The sequence below is a fragment of the Schistocerca americana genome, chromosome 8 (assembly GCF_021461395.2).
Source record: "Schistocerca americana isolate TAMUIC-IGC-003095 chromosome 8, iqSchAmer2.1, whole genome shotgun sequence".
Lineage (NCBI taxonomy): Eukaryota > Metazoa > Arthropoda > Insecta > Orthoptera > Acrididae > Schistocerca > Schistocerca americana.
The window spans coordinates 177,179,302-177,188,411 of NC_060126.1; the positions used below are offsets into that span (position 1 = coordinate 177,179,302).

Below are 9,110 nucleotides of genomic sequence, written 5' to 3' on the forward strand. Positions count from 1 at the left end.
TCAGTCTCACTCCCTTCCCAACCACTGCTTCCCTTTAATGCCCCCCGACTCTTATAACTGCCATCTGGTTTATGTACAAATTGTAAATAGCCTTTCACTCCCCGTATTTTACCCCTGCCACCTTCAGAATTTGAAAGAGAGTGTTCCTGTCAACATTGTCAAAAGCTTTCTCTAAGTCTACAAATGTTAGAAACGTAGGTTTGCCTTTCCTTAATCTATTTTGTAAAATACGTCGTAGGGTCAGTATTGCCTCACGTGTTCCGATATTTCTACGGAATCCAAATTGATCTTCCCCGAGGTCGGCTTCTACTAGTTTTTCCATTCGTTTGTAAAGAATTCGCGTTAGTATTTTGCAGCCGTGACTTATTAAACTGATAGTGCGCTAATTTTCACATCTGTCAACACCTTCTTTCTTTGGGATTGGAATTATTACATTCTTCTTGAAGTCTGAGGGTATTTAGCCTGTCTCATACATCTTGCTCACCAGATGGTAGAGTTTTGTCTGGACTGGCTCTCCCAAGGCCGTCAGTAGTTCTAATGGAATGTTGTCTACTCCCGGGGCCTTGTTTCGACTTAGGTCTTTCAGTGCTCTGTCAAACTCTTCACGCAGTATCGTATCTCCCATTTCATCTTCATCTACATCCTCTTCCATTTCCATAATATTGTCCTCAAGTACATCGCCCTTGTATAGACCCTCTGTATACTCCTTCCACCTTTCTTCTCTGCTCCTTTGCTTAGAACTGGGTTTTCATCTGAGCTCTTGATATTCATACAAGTGTTTCTCCTTTCTCCAAAGGTCTCTTTAATTTTCCTGTAGAGAGTATCTATCCTACCTCTAGTGAGAAAAGCCTTTACATCCTTACATTTGTCCTCTAGCCATCCCAGCTTAGCCATTTTGCACTTCCTGTCGATCTCATTTTTGAGACGTTTGTATTCCTTTTTGCCTGCTTCATTTACTGCATTTTTATATTTTCTCCTTTCATCAATTAAATTCGATATTTCTTCTGTTACCCAAGGATTTCTAGTAGCCCTCGTGTTTTTACCTACTTGATCCTCTGTCTTTGTAAATTTTCCGTCGTAATAGCAACATATATATTTTTGCTTCTGATTTACCAATGTTCCAAGAATTGTTTCTTCACTATATAACTTGCCAATATTTATGATGAAAAGGTCTTCAATAATAATTCATCTTGCAATAACACATTGATGTTCAACGCTTCACAAAGATTTACTGCACTTTCACAGTATTCATACTACTGCCACGTAATAAAATTGTTACGTTATTTCACAAAGGGCTGTCAGCAAGCTTGTCAGATCATGAATTCATATGAGATTATTACAAGATAGATCATATTCATCTTTTTTTCATTTTTTAACAATTCTCAACGGTATGTAAGAAAAGCTGACAGCATCTTCTTGCGAGGAATGGTGTCAGGTCGGCAATAACTTTGTCCGGCACGCCAACGTCTGCACCAGAAGACCCATTCGCTGATGCCAAGGCTCCATGTTGAACATGAATCAAACAAAATAAACATTTTGTAGTATTTTGCGAAACACTCTTACTGTAATAAAATTATTTATTTTGACTGAAATAAATGACACAAGTTACATCACCATATACCACGATGGGGCTTAACCTGTAGTGGAACAGCTTCGAACGTCGGAATACTTCATAGGTTACTGGGAAAATACGACCAGTGTACAAAAGATATTGCTTAAAAATCACTTGTAGTTACCACCTTTCAATAGTGCTCAAGAGTGTGGGATCCATACCAGACAGGACTAACAGAGAATACTGGACATACACTGATCAGCCAGAACATTATGACCACTTATCTAATAGCCGGTATGTCCATCTCCGGCACGAATAACAGCGGCAAGGCGACATGGCATGGACGCAATGAGGCCTTGGTAGGTCGCTGGATGGAGTTGTCACCACATCTGCACACACAAGTCCAAATGGTTCAAATCGCTCTGCGCACTACGGGACTTAACATCTGAGGTCATCAGTCCCCTAGAACTTAGAACGACTTAAACCTGACTAACCTAAGGGCATCACACACATCCATGCCAGAGGCAGGATTCGAACCTGCGACCGTAGCAGTCGCACGGTTCGTGACTGAAGTGCCTAGAAACGGCGGCCACCGCGGCCGGCAAGCACACATAAGTCACTTATTTCCCGCAAATTCCGAGGAGGGAGGCGATGAGCTGTGACGCCACGTTCAATCACATTCCAAATGTGTCGGTCGGGTTCATATCAGGCAAGTTGGGGGGCAGCGTATCAATAGCAACTCGCCACTGAGTTCCTCTGACCATTCCATCACACTCCTGGCCTTGTTGAAAATCGCAGCTGCCGTCGGGAAACATGATCATCATGAGGCGATGTACGTCATCTGCTACCAGTGTATGATACTCCTCAACCGTCGTGGTCACTTGCACGAACTCCGCTGTACGCGTGGATGCCCATGTGAATGTTCCCCAGATCATAATGGAGCTGCTCCCAGCTGGTCTGCGATCCACAGACACCCATGCCCGAGGGAGGACTCGAACCTTCGCCGGGACTATCCGCACAATCCATGATTGAAGCGCTCCGGACCGCTCGGCTAATCCCACGCGGCAGCAGTCATTCCTCGCCAGGTGACGCTGCTATCGCCTGGATTGGCTTATATCGATAGTAGGCTTCAAATGGTTCAAATGGCTCTGAGCACTATGGGACTCAACTGCTGTGGTCATAAGTCCCCTAGAACTTAGAACTAGTTAAACCTAACTAACCTAAGGACATCACACACATCCATGCCCGAGGTAGGATTCGAACCTGCTACCGTAGCGGACGTGCGGTTCCAGACTGTAGAGCCTTTAACCGCTCGGCCACTCCGGCCGGCTCGATAGTAGGCCTTTGGTTATAATATTCTACATCTACATCTACATATATACTCCGCTACCCACCAAGCAGTGTGTGGCGGAGGGCACAATTCGCGCCAAAGTCATATTTCCCCCTATTTGTTCCACTCGCGGATGGCGCGAGGGAAAAACGACTGTCTGAATGCCTCAGTACGAGCTCTAATTTCATTTATCTTTGCATGGTGATCATTGCGCGATTTGAAAGTTGGTGGTAATAATATATGCTCTACATCCTCGGTGAAGATCGGATTTCGGAATTTAGCGCGCCGTCTATCTGCAAGTGTGTCCCACTTCAAACTTTCTATGAGATTTGTAACGCTCTCGCGATGGCTAAATGTACCAGTAACTAATCTTGCCGCTCTTCTTTGAACCTTCTCTATCTCTTGAATCAGACCAAACTGGTTGGTAAGGGTCCCATGCAGACGAACAATATTCTAAGACTGGACGAACTAACGTATTGTAAGTAATTTCCTTTGTTGAAGGACTGTATCGCTTCAGGATTCTACCAATAAGCCGCAATCTAGAGTTCACCTTACCCGTTACTTGTGTAATCTGATCATTCCATTTGAGATCATTTCGAATAGTCACACCTAGATACTTAACAGACGTTACCGCTTGCAAAGACTGGGCATTTATTTTGTACTCGTGCATTAATGGGGATTTTCGCCTTGTTATACGCAGTAGGTTACACTTATTAATATTGAGAGATAACTGCCAGTCATTACACCACGCATTTCAAATGGTTCAAATGGCTCTGAGCACTATGGGACTTAACATCTATGGTCATCAGTCCCCTAGAACTTAGAACTACTTAAACCTAACTAACCTAAGGAAATCACACAACACCCAGTCATCACAAGGCAGAGAAAATCCCTGACGCCGCCGGGAATCGAACCCGGGAACCCGGGCGTCGGAAGCGACAACGCTACCGCACGACAACGAGCTGCGGACCACCATGCATTTATTTTCTGCAAATCCTCATTGATTTGTTAACAACTTTCGTGTGATATTACTTTCCTGTAGACTACATCATCATCGGCAAACAGTCTAAGGCCGCTGTCAGTACCATCAACCACATCGTTTATGTAAATAGTAAAAAGCAGAGGACCTATTACGCTGCCCTGAGGCACCCCTGAAGTTACGCTTGTTTCTGTCACCCAGTTCAGGACGACATAATGCTCCCTGTTTGTTAGAAAACTTTCTATTCATCCGCATATGTCATCGGATAAACCGTAAGCGCGCACTTTTTGGAGCAAGCGACAGTGCGGAACTGAGTCGAACGCCTTTCTAAAGTCGTGAAATATGGCATCAACCAGACATCGTATTATAGCTGATCAGTGTATATAAAGAAGCGTAGCATCCGTAGTCACAGGTTTGCCTGATCCACGAGATGGCGTAATGCAAATGTTGAAAAGCCTGAATTGGCAGACACTTAAATATAGACGCAAAATGTCCCACGAAAGTCTGCTTACAATATTTCAGAAACCAAAATTAAGTGAATAACCTGGAGACATTCTTTCGTTTGATGTACGAACAGACTTCCGTATGGATGACGTAGTAATAACTATCCCTAGCTTAGGGAAACAACTGAAAAAGTTGAAAACAAATAAGTCGCCAGATCAGGATGGAATCCAAATTCGGTTTCACAAAGAGTACTCTACGGCACTGGCCCCTTGCTTAGATTACATTTATCGTGAATCTCTCGCTCAGCGCAATGTCCCAATTGACTCGAAAAACACGCATGTGGCTCCTGTATATAACAGTGGTAAAATAGCGGACCTGCGAAATTACAGACCAGTATCCTTAAAATCGGTTTGCGTCACAATCCTTGAACATATTCTAAGTTCGAATATAATAATTTCCTTGAGATCGAGAAACTTATGTCTACGAATCAGCATGGTTTTAAAAATAACCTCTCTGCAAAACTCATTTTGCACTTTCCTCACACCATATTCTACGAACTGTGGGTGATGGGCTACAGATAAATTCCAGAGTCCTAGATTTCCGAAAAGCATTTGACCCGCTGCCCCACTGCAGACTGTTAACGAGGGTACGGGCATATACAATAGGTTCCGAGATATGTGAGTGGCTCGTGGCTCGAAGATATCTTAACTAACACAACCCATTTTGTTGTTCTCGACAGGGAGTCTTCATAGAGATAGGGGTATCGTTAAGAGTGCCCCAGGGAAGTGTGACAGGGTCGCTATTATTTTCTGTATACATAAATGATTTGTCTGACAGGGTGGGCAGTAATCTGCAGCTGTTTTTTAATGATGCTGTGGTGTACGGGAAGTGTCGAATTTGAGTAACTGAAAGAGCATGCAAGATAACTTAGACAAAATTTCTAGTTTGTGTGATGAATGGAAACTAAATTAAAACTAAACTCCTCCAGAACAGGCAATGAAGGCTCACCGGGACCGACCGACCGCCGTGTCATCCTCAGACCACAGGCGTCACTGGAAGCGGATATGGAGGGGCATGTGCTCAGCTCACCACTCTCCCGGCCGTATGTCAGTTTCCGAGACAGGAACCGCTACATCTCAGTCAAGTAGAGTTCCTCACTTTGACTCACAAGGGCTGAGTGCACCCCGTTTGTCAACAGGGCTCGGCAGACCGGATGGTCACCCATCCAAGTGCTAACCCAGCCCGACAGCTCTTAACCCCGGTGATCTGACGGAAATCCAAATGTTGAAAAATGTATGTTAATGCGGAAGACTAGGAGAAACAAACCAATAATGTTTGGATACAGCTTTAGTAGTGTCCTGCTTGACACAGTCACGTCGTTTAAATATCTGGGCGTAACGTTGCAAAGCGATATGAAATGGAACGACCATATCAAGATTGTTGTAGGGAAGGCGAATGGTCGACTTCGATTTATTGAGAAAATTTTGTGAAAGTGTGGTTTACCCGTAAAGGAGACCATTTAGGGCTCTAGTGCGACCCATTCTTGAGTACTGCTCGAGTGTTTAGGATCCGTAGCAAATCGGATTGAAAGAGGTCATCGAAGCAATTCAGAATGGGCTGCTATGTTTGTTATCGCTAGGTTCGAACAACACGCATATGTTACGGAGATGCTTCGGGAACTCAAATGGGTGTCCCTCGATGGAAGGCGACGATCTTTCCGAGGATCGCTATTGAGGAAATTTGGATAACCAGCGTTTGACACTGACTGCAGAACTATTTTACTACCGCCAACATACATTTAGCGTAAGGACCACAAGATAAGGTATGTGAAATCAGGGCTCATACGGAGACGTATAGTTTTTCTCTTCCTCTGTTTGCGAGCGCAACAGGAAAGGAAATGACTAGTAATGGTACAGGAAACCCTACGCCCACGCACCAAAGCGTTGGCTTGCGAAGTATCAATACAGATGTAGATTCTTCAGTCTCTTGTGCATCACACGCGTAGAGACTGTGTAGACAAAATTATATTAATTACAGCGAGCACAGAGGTATCTGAAAAGTCATTAATCCCGCGCTCCATACGCGTTTGGACCGGAAAGAAACCATAACGTGTGATACCATGCTATGTACCCTCTGCCATGCACTTCACTGCAGTTTTCAGAGTATGTAAGTAGGTTCACCACTGCTACAGAGCCCGAGCAGCTTGGAACTGGCATGTTTAAGCCAAAACAGATGGTGAACCGAAGTATTTGTAATATCGAAACTGTGATCAAGAGGTAAAACAAGAAAAGTTAAACTGAATCTGAAACGAGATACTTCGCTTTTCAACAGTTCATTACTTACTCGTGTATCGATATAATCATGTTACTTGTTCCATGAAGTTTTGGGGGTCTCTACCGGATGACGTTGACTTCTTGCCACGATATTTTGTCGACAACCGTTCAGCCGTCTCCAGGTGTGTGTTTTGCACTGCCAGTTCACAATGCTAACTCTATATCAATAATTTTCGCGGAGATGCGCGAGTAAAAACAGCTACTACATAAGCCATCTCTGTCGAGTTTAGCGCACTTTTCGAATATGGCACACAGGCGCATGCGCCGTGGTAATGCTACGAGTAAAATGTGTGCTCCCTGTTGGAAAGCGGACTCGTGGAATTAAAATTCATATGGCAAATTAATGAACTTAACTGTCGCTAGGTGTGTCGTTTGTCATAAAATGTTTTCTTTCTGGAGATGTTAAAGAAATGACAGGGTCCCATGCTTTATTCAGTTGAAAGCCGCCATCACGAATAATAATATCTTCTGCCAAATCCATTTGCACCGATTCCTTATAACTGAATTCCAGGAATCCACAGGACATTCAATGGGTTACTCTGCCACGAAGATCTTGGCCTCGGCAAGTTCCTTCTAAGATTCAGGTATTAAGCTTCCACTGGATTAGGCGTGGTACCCTGTAATTTATTCAAGATCTTCAGAAAGAAAACATTTTATCACAAATGACAAGTCTAGTGATGGTTAATTTTATTAATTTGATATTCGAATTTTTACTTCGCAAGCAAGCTTTCCGACAGAGAGCGCGATTGCAAAGTGTCACCATTACACAAGCACCTGCTCCCCATAGAAGGAGCAATATTCGAAAAGGGGCCTGAACACGACAGAGGTAGCTGACGTAACGGCTTCCTCTGGGCATACGTTCCGGCACCTATTTTTTATATAAATTTAGCGATACGAACTAGCAGTCTTCAGTGCAAAACATACAGCTGAAGTTGGCTGAATGGTTGTCATCCGAAATATCGTGGAAAGCAGTCGACGTCATCTGGCTGCGAGCCCGAAACTCCATGAAATACTCTTTACCTTGAGAAAAATTCAAGAATCGCAATTACTTGTTGTTACTACATACACACCTATACCACGAGGGTTGCCCAGAAAGTAATGCACCACTTTTTTTTTTTTTCAGCCGAAATCAATGTTACGCAGGTATTATTTGAAGTCTCGTGAGTAAGCGCTCCAAGTTGCCGACGGATAGTTTGAAAATGGCGCCTGTAAGTGAAGTATGTTTCAAACAACGTGCTGTCATTGAATTTCTCACTACAGAGAAAGAAACTGTGGGGAATATTCACAAGCGATTGTGCGAAGTTTATGAAGCATCTGCTGTCGACAGAAGTAGAGTTAGTCGCTAGGCACGAAGGGTGAGGTCATCAGAAGGCGGTTGCGCGAAGCTCCATGATTTGCAGCGGAGAGGGGATGGTTGGGGAGACCATCCACTGCTGTCACACCTGAAATGGCGCAGCGTGCTGAAGTTGTCATTCGCGAGGACAGTGGCATTGCGGCTCGAAAGTTAGCGTTGCATCTGTCAATCAGCGAAGGAAATGTGGATGCAGGTATCCGCACTCTTGGGTAATCAAAAGTGTGTGCAAGATGGGTCCTGTGGTGTCTAACGGGGCATCAAAAGTCGCACAGAAAAAACATTTGTCTTGATCTGTTGCGGGCAACGGCCTTACCGCAGTGGCTACACCGGTTCCCGTGAGATCACCGAAGTTAAGCGCTGTCGGGCGTGGTCGGCACTTGGATGGATGACCATCCAGGCCGCCATGCGCTGTTGCCATTTTTCGGGGTGCACTCAGCCTCGTGATGCCAATTGAGGAGCTACTCGACCGAATAGTAGCGGCTTCGGTCAAGAATACCATCATAACGACCGGGAGAGCGGTGTGCTGACCCCACGCCCCTCCTATCCACATCCTCTTCTGAGGATGACACGGCGGTCGGATGGTCCCGGTAGGCCACTCGTGACCCGAAGACGGAGTGCTTGATTTGTTGCAAGGTTTTGAGGCTGATGGGCAGGCTTTCTTGTACCGGATTGCGACAGGTGATGAAACCTGGGTTCACCATTTTGAGCCCGAAACAAAACGACAGTCGATGGAAAGACGCCATTCCCACTCCCCATAGAAGAAAAAAATCAAAGCAACTGCTTCCGCCGGTAAGGTCATGATCACCGTTTTCTGGGACTGTGAAGGCGTGATTCTCATTGATGTGATGCCAAGAGGTGGTTCCTTAATCCAGAAGCATATGTCAACACATTAACAAAACTCAAGACGCACCTCCGAAGACTTCGGCGCCACAGCAAGTAACTAGATAGTTGCAACACGATAACACTCAGCCCCCATACAAGTCTGAAGACTGTTGAACACATCGCAAAACAGGGTTGCACAGTGTTACCCATCCACCGTACAGCCCTGATCTAGCTCCCTCGGACTTCCACTTGTTTGGGTCATTAAAGGATGCCATTTGTGGAAGACATTTTGAGGA

At 44.8% G+C, this 9,110-nt stretch overlaps 1 pseudogene; it reads left to right on the top strand.

Moving 5' to 3' along the window:
- The first annotated feature begins 8,291 nt into the window (after positions 1–8,291).
- Positions 8,292–8,409, top strand: LOC124546113 (annotated as a pseudogene).
- The last annotated feature ends 701 nt before the right edge of the window (positions 8,410–9,110 follow it).